At 36.8% G+C, this 17,880-nt stretch overlaps 1 long non-coding RNA gene across 1 annotated transcript; it reads right to left on the bottom strand.

Annotated features, from left to right (window-relative positions):
- Positions 1 to 710: 710 nt before the first annotated feature.
- Positions 711 to 16,439, bottom strand: LOC103883107. Its single transcript, XR_002521112.2, has 3 exons — positions 16,314 to 16,439; positions 14,389 to 14,534; positions 711 to 2,334 (listed from the first exon to the last, which is right to left on the bottom strand). It is a non-coding gene; the product is annotated as an uncharacterized LOC103883107 (long non-coding RNA).
- Positions 16,440 to 17,880: the final 1,441 nt, after the last annotated feature.

The following is a 17,880-nucleotide window of genomic DNA, read 5'->3' on the forward strand; positions in this document are numbered from 1 at the left end:
TACCTAGTGGAGGATGTCTCCCAGTTAGGCTACTCAGGGGTCAGGGACCCACTTGAGCAGGCAGTCTGTCCGTTCTCAGACCTCAACCTCTGTGCTGGGAGATCCACTGCTCTCTTCAAAGCTATCAGACAGGGGCATTTACCTCTGCTGAGGTTTCTGCTGCTTTTTGTTTAGCTATGCCCTGTCCCCAGAGGAGGATTCTACAGAGGCAGGCCGGCCTCCTTGAGCTGCGGTGGGCTCCACCCAATTCGAGCTTCCAGGTGGCTTTGTTTACCCACTGAAGCCTCAGCAATGTTGGCACCCCTCCCCCAGCCTCACTGCTGCCTTGCAGTTAGATCTCAGACTGCTGTGCTAGTAATGAGGGAGGCTCCATGGGCATGGGACCCTCCAGGCCAGGTGTGGGATGTAATCTCCTGATGTGCTGTTTGCTAAGACCCTTGGTAAAGTGTAGTATTAGGGTGGGAGTTACCCGATTTTCTAGGTGTTGTTTGTCTCAGTTTCCTTTGGCTAGGAAAAGGGATTCCCTTCCCCCTTGCGCTTCCCAGGTGAGGCAATACCTCCCCCTGCTTCAGCTCTTGCTGGTCGGGCTGCACCAGCTGACCAGCACCGATTGTCTGGTACTGCCCAGTGAGATGAACCCGGTACCTCAGTTGAAAATGCAGAAATCACCCATCTTTTGTGTCACTCACGCTGGGAGCTGGAGGCTGGAGCTGTTCCTATTCAGCCATCTTGGGCATGCCCAAAATATAATTGTTCTTGCTACTCCTTTTTAAAATTCTGATTTTACCAAATACAATATATTTAAATTATATTCAGATCAGGTAAAGAGGTACCTCAAAGTATGGATGAAAGAAACTGAAAAATTTTAGAATACTAAATTAATTGCATATTTAATTGTGACAACAACTGTTTATAATATCATTGGTAGGCATAAAGAATGTCATTAGGGCCTCCCCGCAATGCAGGCCAGAATGACTAATGACTCCCATAAGAAAATGTTTCTGAAAATAGTAATTCACTTCTGCAAGGAGCAAATAAGGAAAACTAAGACTGAATATTCTTGTCTATTTTATTGCCTTTTTTCCCTTTTTAAGAAGTAGCTGTAAAATAGCTGTAAAAAGCGAGTGAGTTTAAGAGAACAAGCTAATTTAAGAAGGAAAAAAAAGCACTTGGATTGAAATACCTTGAATCTCCATCAAAAATTTTATTATTTACATGCTTTTTCCTTATTTGGTGACCTTCAGATTTAACTATTATAGTAAAATCCTACAAAACGGGAAAGTAGCAACAGGAAATTACTACTAAAATCCTTTAACAGGTAATGGAACCTCTCTCACTTTTTAAAAAACCTTGCAGTATTGTTTGATTTTTCTCATAGCTTTTCTGTTGGTTCTGGGAGGAGTGTTTTTTTTTTTTTTCTTTCTTCCTTCCCCCCTTTTTCTTTCATGCTCAAAAGCAGTGTAGCATATGCCAGTTTCCACTCCACTTGCCTTTCTACCTGTGGTAATATCAGCCTCCAAGGCTACCGTTGCTCCCATGAACTGTGCTTAGATTGCAGAGACATTGTCTCAGAAGTGCTGATGCCATAGTCCATCACTCCTGAAAATACCGGAGAGTTATACTACCACCTTGTGCCCTGAGTTTCACCCAGCAAGTTAAGTGAAAGGAACTTTTTGAGATGTTTTTATTTTTCTTTGATCTCATCTATGCTTAGTCACCAATCAAGAACATGCCATGAAGACTGGACAAGAGGAAATTCTGAGCAGCAGATAAAATTCTTCCACTCACACTAGCCCATGTCCATGGCTCTTTGTTGGGGGTAGTCTTCCTTCCCGTAGGATAAATAGACGTTCATAGGAAGCCCAACATTTCTTCTTGCAAACTGAACCCTGGTGGACTCCATGATCATCCTTTTGAGGGTGCTGCGGAGTCTGACTCCTGCAATGTTTAATTTTGTCTGCCAAGTTGGTACACCTGCTGTAAGTAAAATCGTTTAACTTCTGCAGCTAGTAGAATAGAGTGTTTGAAAATGATGTAAATTGTCATAAATTAAATGAGAGTCTTTCTTAATTTTGACTCAATTTGCCTACTGCTTTCTCCCATCAAGATATTCTTTTCTTTTCTCTTGCTCATAACACTTCAGCAAATATACAAGGAGTACAAGACAGTGCCATACAGCTCCACACAGAGATCTGCTAATCCTAGAAAGTGGTAACTAGCACAGGCATTCTTTCATACTGTTTCGGAAGCAGAAAACCTCAGATCTGTGCAAGGAAATGCAAAGATTACTGGACCAATAGAAATCTAGGTGATGGAAACTCCCGACTTTAACATCTGAAATGAGAAAAATCATGGGTTAAGATGGAGGTGGGATGAGGAGTGACCATTTTCTACAGTCAGTTTTATATTCTAATGAAGATTAATACAAAAAATATTCATAATGTGTAGAATACTGGGAACAATGAGAAAAGGTCATCTATACTGTCTTTCATGAAGATAATTTTTTTACAGTCAGTTAATTATTTCAAGTTGACACTATTTTCTGAATTGGGAAGCATTGAAAATTTATGTGAAAAAGACTGTATTTTTTCTAGTTCATATTATCTATCTGCCTGAAAAAACTACCAAACACTATTGTCTGAAATGATTTATGCAAAGAGATGTATACACGGTCTTCTTTTAGTGTTTATAAAGTCCTGATTAAACAACACCTTTTGTTACCTCTAGGTACCTGGACATAGAACTTAACTAAAAATTATAATCATAAATTTTTATGTACTAAATAGCCTAAACAAGTTAAGAAGTTTACTTCCATTGCCCCATGCTAAATTACTACACTAAACTAACACTTGTTAATGAATTCATATGTTCAATTTTTCTTTGAATGTTGTCAAGTTACTGGGGGTGATGGATATTTATGACTATAAATAATTTATCACATTAATGATATTAAATGTTGTTTATGTTACCACAAATGTAATTTATAATTTCTTACAGAAATTTGTTTATAATTACCTACTCACTTTCTTAGAATACTGAATACTGGTTATAGAAGATCTTTTGTCTACTGAAAGGAAACAAATTTAGTATTTACGATAGTATACATTCATGTATATGAAGACAACACTAAGTGAAGGTGAGAGGAGCCAGGTTTGGAGAAACTGAGACAAAGCTGAGTTGTTGTGTATAAGAAATGGAGCAATGTATAGAGAAGATTGGTGTGGGATGGTTACTAGACAGAGCACACTAGAGTCAGTGATCCTGGTGTGGACAGAGGGAAAAAGGGTGGTCGGGTGCTCAGACAAAGGCTGCAAGAGAGGATCCCAGAAAGAGAGGTAAAAGGAGACATTTGGGGGAGGTCAAATGATGTCCATGTGTGGTGTTAAATACTCATTTTATAATAAATGCTTATATAGCACTTACTGTATGCCAGGCCCTATCTAAATATTTCACATATATTTAGTCATTTTAGTCAGTAGTTATCAGTCACAATAAACTTATGAGGTAGGTAAATTATTTCCGTTTTATGGTTGAGAAAACTGAGGAGGAAGAGGCCAAGGTCACTCAGCAAATAAGTTGAAGAGGCCAGAGTCCAACCTGAGTTCTAGAATTGGCTGGTAGTACTGACCTTGATGCTATTTTGGGTTTGCTTTTGGGAAAAGAAGAAAACTGTGATGTCCTGTTCCAGTGCTGGCACATGATGGAAACAGAGGCTGTTTTCTCAGCCCAACCATATCTTGATGTCGAGTACATAATAATACAAAAGAAAGATTCATAGATGAGCTCTTTGTATTATACTTATTTAAGAAGTTGAATTCTGTGCCAAATGGTTTGCTGTAACCTAAAACAAAACAAAACAAAAAGCAGTATTTCTTCTAAACCACTTCTAAATTTGCTTTTGGTTTTATTATGCTATGCCTTGAAAAACTCATGGTGTCTCTCAAACATGCACAGATCTTAGCAGACACGACTTTTAGAGACAGTCAACTTCAATGTAGAATTGAGATTCGATTCTTTTTGTTGTGTTCCTCTTTATTATCCAATAAGCTTACAGTGGGTCATACAGATATTGGAAACTAATTGGTTTTAGTATCAATTAATTGCTGCAATATTTATTTATAATCTATTGTTTTATTAAGTTTGATCCTTATGATAGAAATCTGAGATTTTTTTTTTCTTTTATTAAATATTAAACCATAATTAGCTAAGTTTAGTCCACAAACATGTGCTTACTATACTTCAGACCTGGAGGTAATAAAAACAAATTATAGTCAATTACCTACAATCATCTCTTTCACAAATAAATATCATAACTTCGAGCTATGCCCACAGATCCTTATTCTGAAAAATTGCTCTCTTAAAAAAATAAAAGTACACTACAGGATTTGACAGGTTCTAGGGGCTAAGATTCCTGCAATTATTTTTATGTTTTTTTTCTTCTATCGTTCTTTCTTCATCTTCTTTTCTTTTAACTCTCTGGCTAAATATGATATGATTTAGAAAAGTTAATTTATTCTCTTAGGAGACAAACTCTTTCAATACCGAGCTGAAGTTCAGTGTCACTCAATACTGACTAGCACAGGGGAAGGAACTCACTGGGAACACCATTTTACAAGAAGCTGACTGCTGAATGGAGCCTATGTAATCGAATGGCAGATGTTGTAAGTAAATCATTGGGATGTCTACTATCAGCCACCTGAGTATTTTTCAGTTGCCACTGAATAGCCATAAATTAGTGAAGTGCCGAAAAGTCTGTCGACAATGTCACATGCCTGGAGTGACCAGGCTTTCATCTTTTCTTACGTAAACAAAATAAAGATCAATCACAATATGATTAACAGTTTAAAGGGACTGCTTTACTTTTTAACTTGAAAAATAAATGGAGTCTATCTATATCAAACTTTGTAATGAAAATATCCTATATCCCATAAAAATTTGTTAGCTGTCAGTCTCTTTGTTCAAAATAACAGTTAAATAACAAAGATCTACAAAATGAATTATTTCTTAAAGTCAGATTAGTTGCTCAAACTGAACGCATGTGGTGTGTAAGAAAGCAATATATATCTGTAAAATTTAAGCTCTGCTTATACAAAATTAAGTGTAAAATACAAGCTCTGTTTATAAATTAAAATGACACAGTCCATTTTGTTGATGTTTTTACTTATTCAACGCTCTAAGAGCTTTAGGTGTATTTCCATTATACAACAGAAAACACTCCAGGCCTTAGGTGTATTTCCATTATACAACAGAAAGAAATGACATTCCTCCACCTTCTTATGACTATTCGGAGTTTGTTTTCAGTTTTTATAGCTCAAGACACACCTGTGCTGCTACTCATATAAGTTTAATATATTACAGTCATAAAATGCCTCTGATGGTTGGAATTTAGTTCCCAAGAGATTATCTAAATACTAAGTTTCAGAATTTGTTTAGCAGAGGTTGCTGCTGCTCATTCAGCACTACTCTCCTTGTCCTCTGCTGTTAGCCCCTAGACTTGTTCTAGTGGGATTAGCCTCAAAGGCCCAATAATGACATTAAATTATAGGCCCAGGAGCAGAAAACTGTTTCAGCCATCAAATTTGCTTAATATTGGCCTTGCCTCTGTTTAGTGTTATGCTAGTCTTGAAGGCTACCCTACCAATGAGCAATTCCCCCAGAGCCAGAAAGAAATGTCTACTCTTTGGTTAACAAAATTCTTTCTATGCTATTTTGTAGTTCTAGTTTCTGCACTGTTATTTGCCCTGGCACAGACCTTCCTTTCAACTCCCCAAAGCACTTCACTTATACATTTCCTACAGCATTTCTCTTACCTTACCTTGCATTACAGTTACATTTTTACTTATGTTACTGAATTATTAAGTGCTAAGATCATAGAAAGAAAACAGTATCTCTCACTCTTCTCTCTAACTTTTTGTATACTCATCCCAGAGCATGAACTAAATGTCTGTGACTTTCATTTGACTCTTGCTTTGGTAGGAGAGTGTAATTTTGAGAATTTCAGTTTTTAGGTATTCATTCTTTTTGTTGTTCTAACTAGATAATTTTTCTTTTCTTTTCTTTCTTTAGTTTCCCTTTTGCAAAATGATTACCTAATTTCAAGCCTAGAATTTTGTAAAACAGCCTGTTCAAAAAGCTTGTTCTAATGTCCTTCCCAACAGTTTTGTAATAACCATGGCTATGTGTCATTGGACAAAGTAAGGAAAATACTGCAGGTTTAATTGAACAGCAGAATTCTGATACCTCACAAAAGATGAGCAATGAGGGACTCCTCAGTTATGAGGAAGCAAACAGGAGTAGAATTAGCTCCAGAAAGAAGGATCTTGCTGTAGCAGAAAGTTAAGAATGTTCTGGACATTAATTTGTCTTCCACTTACTAAATAAAGCATAGCAAGTTTAAATATGCCCTCTTTCTCATCTATAAAATGTATGTAGTAACATGTACCTTAAAAAGTTGCTGTAACGATTAAATCTGGTAATATTCATTCAACCCATTTACTGGTGACTTTATCAATGGTTCATTGTCTGAAGTATAATGGCAGCCTTTGGTCAATGGTTCATTGTCTGAAGCGTCGTGATCAGTTATGGGCCAAATATGGTTTCAACTGATATAAGGTCACAGGTGATAGTGCAGAAGGGTTACTATCATAGAGGACCCATAGATCAGAGAACTGAAAATGCTTATCTTGTTTAAAAAATTGCTCAAAGAGCAGGTGCTATCTCTGGTCAATATGTATTCATTCTGAGAATGACCTTTATACTAATTGGGGATTTCCAAAATAGAGCTAGGAGAGTGGGACTTGATGTGGTATATGTGTATTGTGGACGTTGCAGAAAGAGAATGTCAGAAAAATGAATACAAAAATGCCTTTCCAACACAATTTTCTATGATCATACATATACAAACATATAGTTTACTCTGCATTTTTTTTCAACAGCAGCTATCTTCCAACTCTTCATACACTAACTGGATGTCCAGCAATTCAATGCAATTCTGACACAAACTATCCAGAATTAGCATAAACTTCACAGGTTGAGGACTCAGTCCCACAAGACCACTCCCACTTCAGATGACAAAGGCAAGTCACAGTCTCCTGTACTTCTGACAAACTGCTTATAAACCAGGGATTCCCATGATCCCATTCTCAGGTTCAGTGATTTGTTAGAATAGCTCTCAGCACTTAGGAAGGCACTTTACTATTATTGATTTATTGTAAAGGATACAACTCAAGACCAACCAAATAAAAGAGGTCCATAGGGCAAAACATGCCAGGAGAGGTGTGAAGCTTCCATGTCCTCTTTGGGCATGCCACCTCCTAGGACCTTGTGTTCATCAATCCAGAAGCTCTCTAAGCCCCACTGGGTAGGAGTTTATTTTTTTATTTTTATTTTTATTTTTTTATTTTATTTTATTTTATTTTATTTTATTTTATTTTATTTTTGAGACAGAGTCTCACTCAGTCGCCCAGGCTGGAGTGCAGTGGTGCGATCTCGGCTCCCTGCAAGCTCTGCCTCCCGGGATCATGCCATTCTCCTGCCTCAACCTCCCGAGTAGCTGGGACTACAGGCACCTGCCACCTCGCCCGGCTAAGTTTTTGCATTTTTTTTTTTTTTAGTAGAGATGGGGTTTCACCGTGTTAACCAGGATGGTCTTGATCTCCTGACCTCGTGATCCACCCACCTCGGCCTCCCAAAGTGCTGGGATTACAGGCATGAGCCACCACGCCCGGCCTGTTTAGGACTTTTTATAGAAGTTTCATCATTGTAGGCATGATTGACTGTTAACTCAATTGCCAGCCCCTCTTTCCTCCTTGGAGGTTGCAGGGAATGGGGCTGAAAGTTCCAAGTCTCTAATGGAGGTTCAGTCTTTCCAGTGACCATTCAACCCATTTACTGGTGGCTCTGTCACATGGAAGGCTTTGGTCCACGGTTCATTATCTGAACCATTGTGATCAGTTATGGGTCAAATATGGGTCCACCTCATACAGGGTCAGGCCATGCTGGAGTTATTGAGGGATATGACAAGAGCTGGTTCATTAGAACAAAATACTCTTCTATCACCCAGGAAATTCCACAGGACTTAGGAGCACTATTTCAGGAATCTGACACGTAAACAAAATGTGTATTTCTTATTATGTCACACCTGCACACATGCACACACGCACACACACGCATGCATATGTTGTTGTTAGAACAGGTCTAACAGTACAGCTGTGATTGGTTCTCATCTTGAATTACAAAGAATAAAAATGTCTAGTCAGATTCATCAGTGGAGAGGTAGAACAAGAAAATTCTTCAGAATTCTATACAGGCACATGTGAAGATCTGAGCTGAAGATAAAATTTGGGAGTAATCAATATATAAATGTAATTTTAAATCATGAGACTTACTGAGATAATTAAGGGAATTAATACATGTGAAAAATTGAATATACAGGTAGTGAGGCCTAGGACATTTCAGCTTTAAAGAGGATCAGGAACCAGCAAAGGTAAAGACTGGCCAATAGAAACCAAAAAATGTGAATGATTGTATTTTCCTAAATGACTGCAACATTTTTCATTACACCTGTTCTTCTTACAGTGTAACTTTGACACTCATTCCATGAAGAGGCGAGTCTCCGTTTTCTCCTCTTATACTTGACAGGGGCTTTGTGACTGCCCTAAGCAATAGTGTCAGTGGAAGCGATGTTGTGACTTCTGAGGTTAGATTACAAAAAGGATACAGCTTCTACCCGGCTTGCTTATTTGGGTATGCTTTCTCTGGTGAAGCCAGCAACAATATGGAGCTTGAGGAAGCTCAAACTAGCCCACGTGGAAAAACCACATGGAGAAACCCACACACAGAGGAACTGAGTTTCCCTGTCAACAGCCAGCATAAACCTTGCAAGTGATTTTTACTCACAGCACTTTCATTTGTGGTTTCAGACATTTCAGAGTACAACAAAGCCAACTCTGCTGTGCTCGCTCTCCCTGACCCATAGCATCCGTAGATGTAATAAATGATTGTTTTACAGCTCTAAGTTTTGGAGTAATTTGTTACCTAGTCATAGGAACTGGTACCACAAGTTGGCCATAAGGATATGCTACCCAGATATCTTAAATAATAATAAAAAAAATTATATAAATTAAAAACTTTACTTACACAGAAAACAGGTTGTATAGCAATTCCAAATAGTTATTAGTTAATCACTATTGCAATATTTCTTGAGATCCAAGGAAGGGAAGGAAGCTAACATTAATAGTTTTCTATTCATTCATTTATTCAATCAACATTTATTAATTCATTCGGTATACAAACATACATGCACATAACAGAGATATATATGTATATATAATAAATACATAAATACACACACACATCATTGCATGGCTATAGGCACTTGGGATATTAATAGAGAACAAAACAGACAGAACTATCTGTTTTCATACATGGTGCCCTGTACTAGAAACAGGGAGTAGAAAACAAACAAGCAATATGCAATTTGTCAGATGGATAAAAGTCCTAAGGAGAAAAGTAATACAAGAAAGAGAAATGGGGATTGCAATGAGAGGAGACAGCAGTAAAGGGTCATGACTTTCAATAAGGTAGTTAAGGGAAGCCTCTATGATAGGGCAAACTTTGCAGGGAAAGAGGAAGGAAGCTTTGTGCATATCTGTAGGTGGAGGAGATGTGTTCTAGGCACAGAGCATTACAATTGAAAAGGTTGAGGTCTGGAACAGAGTGAGCAAAAGGCAGAATAGTAGTGTATGAAATCAGAGAGGCAAGGCAGGGCACAGGCAGAAGACAGATGGTTACTAATGATTAGGCTTTTCTGGTTCTTTTGTATATCCTTTGCATATCCTTTCTTTCTCACTGTTTATCATTTTGTACTCTGAGAAACCTGGGAGGTCTTTGTAGGGTTTTGAGGAGAGTAGCATTGTCCGACTCACATTTTAACATGCCAATATGGCCGCTGTGTTGAGAATAGATTTGGGTGGAGGGGAGGCAGGAGGAATATAGAAGAAAGAAGGGTCAGTTTGGAGGCCGTTGTGATAATCCAAGATGTAGATGATTTTAGCTCAGACGAGACAGGCAGCGGTGAAGGTAATGAGAAATGGTTTATGTTTTGGGTGTATTCCAAAGTGTCTGTACTGGATTAAGTGGAGAATGTGACTAAAAGAGAAGAATCAAATATGATTTCCAACTGTCCTGAACAATTGGTAATATAGAAGCCTACTTATAAGATGAGGAAGACTGTAGGAAAAATAGATTGTGGAGAAAAATATCAGGAATTCATTCCTGGACAAGTTTAACATCCCAATTAGACATTCAGATGGAAAACTGAACAGTCAGAAGTAAGAGTTTAGAAATCAATGGAAAGATCTGAGCTGAAGATAAAATTTGGGAGTAATAAATATATATGTGTAATTTTAAACCATGGGACTTACTGAGATAATTAAGAGAATTAATACATGTAAAAAAAATGGAAGATCCAGGGAGCGAGGTCTAGGGCATCCAGCTTTAAAGAGGATCAGGAACCAGCACAGGTAAAGACTGGCCAATAGAAACCAAAAAAGTGAAATACATCAGGGAATTAAAGAAATTGTTCCATCCTGGCTAACCCGGTGAAACCCCGTCTCTACTAAAAAGTACAAAAAACCAGCCGGGCGAGGTGGCGGGCGCCTGTAGTCCCAGCTACTCGGGAGGCTGAGGCAGGAGAATGGCGTAAACCCGGGAGGCGGAGCTTGTAGTGAGCTGAGATCCGGCCACTGCACTCCAACCTGGGCAACAGAGCGAGACTCCGTCTCAAAAAAAAAAAAAAAAAAAAAAAAAAAAAGAAATTGTTGCAAACAAGAGGAGTAATCAACTGTGACAAATGTTTCTGACAGGTGAAGTAAGTTGAGGACTGAGATGGACCATTGGATTTAGTAATGTAGAATCATAAATGACTTTGGCAGATGCAGTTTTGGTGAGGTTGTGGGATTTATAGACTAATGGACCTGGGTTAGAGAGAACCTAATAAGTGGTATTAGAAAAAGTGAATGTATTAATAGAAGAATTGTTCTAAAAGGGGGATATAAAAGTAGTCTAGCTGGCAGGAAAAATTGGTTAGAAAGTTTTGTTTGTTTTTAAAGATGGGAGAAATAATAGCATATTTGTATACTGAAGATTTTATAATGATGACCTAGTAGATCCAGTAGAAAGGGAGATACAGTAAACATAGGCAGTAGAGAAAAGAATTCTAGAGCTGTGTCCCTGCAGATGGAAAGGCAAAAGGTCCATCATATACATAAACGGGATTTGTCCTTAGAGAGAGATACAGACTGTTGGTCTATGGAGATGGTAGAAAGACAGAGTAGATGGATGCTAACAGAAAAGGGGTAGATTAGGGATTAAGAGCCTATAGACCTTCCCTTCCTATGGTTCAACTTTCTCAGTGAGGAAGCAAGATCTTCATCTGAGAATGAGAATGGGGAGCTGGCACAAGAAGTTGTAACATAAGTGGATGATTTAATGAACTAAAAAATGTAGTAGAATTACCAGGCAGGAAAAGGGCCCTCTCTAGGTTGGCAGTCACACATTTAAAGTGAGATAATTCACCATTGTGTAAATTTATTTACCATAATTCTTGGTTGTGTGTTTTTCTACAGCCATGTTCAGCTGTGCAGGAATAGCCATGGAGAAAGAAAAGGGTTATATTTAACCAGGCATGAGACTTTTTCCAAATAAGGATGGTAGAACATAAGAAGTGAGAGAGTTACAGATTTTCAATAGGAAAGGATTACAGTGATTGCCACAGGATTCAAATTGGATTAAATGTCCAGAGAAGCCAAAAAGGGGGGCTGAGGAAAATTAAAATAGTAGTAGTATCAGTGAGTTGAAGACATCAGTACTTTTGCAGTCAGGAAATCAGAAGAGAACTGGAAAGAGGTAGTGATCAGCGCTGAGGAATGTTTATTATTAAAACTATGGAAAGTGTACATCTACTGGCAATAAAAGGACTAAGTCACTACCATGGAAATAAGTGGCTAAGGTGGAATGGAGGAAGAGGTCATTGGAGGAGAAGAGTTGAAGGAACACCAAAGCCGAAGAACTAAAAGCTTAACCTGCCTGGGTATTCAAATCATCCAGAACTGTAACAGGAGTCATTTTGGCCCGAGTGATGGTAAGCCAGGAGTAAAAATCTTCAAGTAATGAGTTACGGTATCCAAAAAGTCAGTAGTTTCTAAAGTTCTAGAAAAGAGGTTTGAGTGTTTTTGTGTGAAAAGAGAAATTTTGTGTGTGTCTGTGGACAGGGCTTGGAGTAGGGTTCAACAAGTGTGAGAGATAGAAGGAGAGAAAAGGAAAGAGGATACAGGTCAAGTGCTGTGTGATGGAAGGGCCAAGAGAACACCCCCAGATGAGGGTTGGCCAACAAGGGTTTCGAAAAACATAAGTGTCTGATTTGCCTGTGGCTTGCTGTCCACTGAATTCTGTGACTCTGTCTCTTACACTCACCTTTGGATTAATATCAATCAGACTCATAAATGTTTTGTGCATATTTTTTCAAAATGTTAATATTATTTTGTGAAATTTTATGAAGTTACTCTCTTCCACATTTTTATCATCAGAGGAGTGAGTAGAGACTAACAGAAAGATGGAAGTGGCCAGGCGCAGTGGCTCACGCCTGTAATCCCAGCACTTTGGGATGCCAAGGTGGACCGATCACGAGGTCAGGCGTTTGAGACCAGCCAGGCCAACATCGTGAAATCCCATCTCTATTAAAAATACAAAAATTAGCCAGGTGCAGTGGTGGGCACCTGTAATTCCAGCTACTCAGGAGTCTGAGGTAGGAGAATCGTTTTAACCCAAGAGGTGGAGGTTGCAGTGAGCCAAGATCGTACCACTGTACTCCAGCCTGGGTGACAGAGCAAGACTCCGTCTCGGAAAAAGTAAAAAATAAGATGGAAGAAAGAGGTAGAGGAGGCTAAGAGAATGTAAACCTCCTATAAATTCAGATACAATTTGAGGAGTGCTTTGGAGATCCCTACGTTGCAAATTTGGTGGACTGTAAGTGGAGAGTTTTAGTCAAGTTTCCTTTACTGTATTAGGAAGTTAGGAGCAGATGTGACCACCTGTCTTTGCTCTATATCTCTATATGTGGTATCCATGTTATAATTTACCTACAGCACTGTTTCTCAGCTTTGTAAAAAACATTGTCTCCCTGTGAAACCTTTGTGCACAATTTTTTCCTAATTACCCCCACCCTATGAAATTGTAACACCACTGATATAAGGCACAACTGTTTATGTACTGGGATCTTTTGGAAGGCCAAAGACCATTGTAGGGCCTAAAATTTTTCGCTCTACCCAAGAACCAATTTTGCCCCTTTGAAGGTGATATTGGTTAAACAAGCAGTAGAATCTAGAGATATAAATATATATATGCTGAATTTTTCAGTCTAGTGTTCTTTTTACTATAATTGTATTCTCTTGTTCAAGGTAAACTTACTGCTTCCTAGAAATACTTCTTTAGGGAAAAATGGTCTGTCACCTTTCACAAATCCTATGCTACAATGTTATTTATTTTTCTTCATACCTATGTCCAGTGAGGATTTCCCAGTAGATTTTCCGAACCAATTTAATTCCTTATTAGTGTGGCTGATTCATGAACACTTAAGCAGGTTTCTACTTTCCTTGGGGGTCCAGGCACATGTTAAATGGTTTTGTATCATCGTGGACTAATCCTTAGTAATAAAACAGGATCCCAGAACAGCTGCTTAAATGACTTGGCCTCCTGGTACACATTTCAATTTTTTTAGAACCATAAATCTACAATCATTTGTAGCTAACATTTCTCCACTTACTCCAGATGTGGGTGGAGGGATAGGATGGGGATGAAGAAAGTGAAGGTAAATAAAATAATTGTATATTTTTGGTCTTTTGTCCAACTTGGACTTCCAAATTCCATGTTCGATGTATCTTACCATCCCCCATTGATATCATGAGTTAAGGTAGAAATTTCTATCTGAATGTCATAGCTTACCTTTTATTTTACCTAATACAGTGATATTGTGTTATATAACCTTACACATTTCTCAGTGTGTGTGTGTATAACAGATACAAATGTGTTGAATATATATATGTGTATATACATATATATATACACATTGCAGCTCCAAATGTGTATTTGTATTCCAGATTTTCTTCCACATTTTGGAATGTCTATTAAATACATAAATGTTTAAAATGTTTATATATGTGTGTGTGTATCTATCTATCTATCTATCTATCTATCTATCTATCTATCTATCATCATCATCTATCATCTGTCTATCTATCTATGATGTATTAGTTGACTTAGTTAGCTAGGGCTGCCATAACCAAATACCACACACTAAGTGGCTTAAACAACAGTAATTTATTTTCTCACAGTTTTGAAGATTGGAAGTCTGAGATTAAGGTGTTGCCAGGTTTGGTGTCTCTGGAGGCCTCTCTCCTTGACTCGTAGAGGTGCCTTCTCATTATGTCCTCACATGATCTTTTCTCTGCATGTGAGTGTCCCTGGTGTCTCTGTCTCTTTTTTGCAAGGACACAGTCATATTAGAATAGGGACCTACACTAATGACCTCATTTAACCTAGTTTCCCTCTTAGGGGTTTCTCGAAACACAGTCACACTGGGGCTTAGTGGTTTAGCATATCGATGTTGGGAGAGCACAATGCAGTCAATAACATTTATTTATTTATTTGTTAATTTGTTTGTTTATTTAAGACAATAGCACTTTTAGTTACTATGAGTTTGGTTACAGATGTATCCAATATAGTGACCCTAAAAATGGCAATACAGTAACTTCATACACAGGAACCATGATATCAATTTGTATCTAGAATACGCATCTAATTTATATTATAGTATGACTTATATTACTAGAGCCATTAGAAAGATGATGCAGTGATATGTACTTAGCAGTTTTCATGTAATTATTATAATTATTTCCAAGACTAGTGATCTCTAAGACCAGGGATAGTTTTTTCCTGAGGTGGGCATGGATGTTAGGAATAAAAGAGGAGGGTAAGAATTGACCAGCTATGCACTTTCTTCCTTAATCTATTACTTAGCTTCTGATTAATGAATACTGATGACAACTATACATTTTTTCTTGATATGAGCAGGATAATTGAAGTTTAGGAAGCACTATAACTATTTTAGCACTTGAATTTATTTTTCTTTTGAAAAATCAGTATAACCAAAGTAAATAATCTACCCTTCTTCCTGTCTAAAACATTAAATACTTAAAGAAAACATCTGCGTGACAGCAATATAAAGTGTTAAGCCAATCCAGATGTTTAGATCTCTTTATATTGGATTTGACTTAAACTAAAACTTCAGTAGCATAAATTTGGCCTTAAACCATAGCTATACATACCATTATGTATTGTCCCCCAATTTTGTTTTTACAAAATGGCATCACATTACAAGACATTAAAGGGCAATTTGCCTGTTTTCCCCTCTAAACAACATATTGTAACCATTTGCTTTTCAGGTCAATTTTTATAGATCTAACTAGTTTTATAAATGTAATAGCTACATAACATGGATATTGTATAATTTATTCAATTTCCCTAATAGTGGTCATTATTGTTTCTAGTTTTTGTCACTCCAAATAATGCTGCAATAAGTACTATTATAATATAGTCTAATTTACTGTTATATTTATTCCTGAAGGTCAGAGTCTTAGAAGTAGGACTGCTTTTTCAAAGTGTATGTGTACTTGACAGTTTACTGGAACTGCCAAGTAGTTTTAGAAAAATCTTCCTGCAAACTTTATATACATACACTTACATCAGCATATTTTTAGGATCATCAGTTTCTTACACCTAATCAACACTTGGTAATATCAATTGTTTTAAATTTGTCTGTCTAATGTATAAAAAGTGGTATCAGGTCATGCTGGCATTTTTATTTCCCTGAATTGGATATTATTTCATAGATTTATTATTCATTTTTACTTTTCTGATCAACTCATTTATTATTGAACCTATTATCCCATTAAACTTAAATGCAGCTTTTATTACACAGTAAATGCATATATATATATATATATACACACACACATATTTGGAATTGTTTATATGCTCTATTCTGTCCCACCAATTCATTTGTGGTGTTGTGGATATGTATGTACATGTGTCTGTCCAATTCTTTTGATCATAGTAAGCCAATAGCATAATTTAATGCTTATGATTTAGTACCCTATAATAAAATATGCCAAAATGTAAGAAAAAAGTAATCATCTCATCTGGAAGATTTATTAAAAGTATGGTTGTACTGTAGCCTTAATTCCTTAGGTACTTACTTTGATGCTCGAGGTCTTCATTGGTGGTGATATGCTCAGGATAAATGGGAAACTCCTTTCCTTCAACACTTAATATGGTGGCATTGTGAAAACTGCTGCACTTAATTTTACAAGTACAGTGTTATAAAATGCAATACAAAATAGGTCCATTTAAGCTAAAACATCTTTCAGTTATGACATAATACATTTCTGCTTAAAAATTTAAATACATTTGTTTAAAACAAACATGCATGGCAAAATAAACTTTGAAAATCAAAGATCCATTTCCACCTGACAGAAAAAGAAACATTCTTCCTTTCCTATAGAGAGCAGCTGTCATGTTACAGGCACGCCGTTCTGTTGGGGAATTTGATGATGGCTTTAAAAACCTTGAAGTTTCCAGAGCAATTTAAATATGATCTTTAATGACTTTGGAGTGGATTAGCCCTTGACCTTTCTGTTCCCATGGTATTTTTCTCATCTAGCTTTGACATATGTAAAAGAAAATTGTGCTCTTCAGATCACTTTGAAACTTCCAATTATGTCAAGAGGCTTAACTTGATTTTTGATTGACTTATAATGGCAAGAACTGATCTCTGGAGGGGGTACAGATGCAAATCAGCGTTCTTTAGGACTCTATTTTATCAGCTGTAATTTTCCTAATACTAAAAGGAAACATTTAAAAATAATAAATTTGTGATGTGATTTATGTTTATGTAATTTTTGAAAAAAATATAATTGATTTCCAAAAGAAGGCAAATTATATTCTTTGGTATGATTGTTGTTCCTATATTATTTCTCATCATTTCCCATTTGTTTTTAAAATCCATATAGAAGGTAATATTTTCATATGAACTTAATTTGGGATAATGTCATAATAAGGTTAAAACCGACTTTCCAAATTGAGTAACTGACGAAATGAAGGTCTTCTAAAGCAGAGCTTCAGGTACAACTAGAAGGGGGGGAAGCAGATACCTGTATAGAAAGCAAGATGAGATATAGAAGAAGACACGTAGAAAATCTTAAGATGGTTAAAAGATACAACGAAATGACCACTAAAGTAGTCTGTGCTTTAAATACAATAATGTCTGTGTTATATAAACATTGCTGTACAGCAAAAAGAGCATTTTACAGAACAGATGTACTTTAAAAATTAACTTTATAACTTAATTATTTATGTAAATCTATATAGAACGAGAGTCCAGACTAGGAAAAAATAGATAATTCACAGTAAGAATGTGGAATTTGAAGGTATTGATGAATAGAATATTTCTGTTCATATTTATAACTCTTGAATATGATTCTAAATGAATTATTCTAAATGAAGTGCAAACGAAAAGAGAGACATTGTCATTCCTGTGCATTAGAAAATTAGATGAAAAAATAAAACTTTTTTTTTTAGCCAAGTAGTAGTCTACCAGCCACGATGTAGTTTTGGTTTTAATTATTGTGCCCTAGTAATATAGACCCTTATCTAATTTACAAGATTTATGGTGAAGGTGTTAGACAAGTGCATGGCAATTTGTTTTAGTTAAATTTGTGCAATCATTTAATTTCTCTACAAATTCTTGTTTTCAAAGATAATAAG

Source organism: Papio anubis, chromosome 4 (genome assembly GCF_008728515.1).
Source record: "Papio anubis isolate 15944 chromosome 4, Panubis1.0, whole genome shotgun sequence".
In the NCBI taxonomy this organism is placed as follows: Eukaryota; Metazoa; Chordata; class Mammalia; order Primates; family Cercopithecidae; genus Papio; species Papio anubis.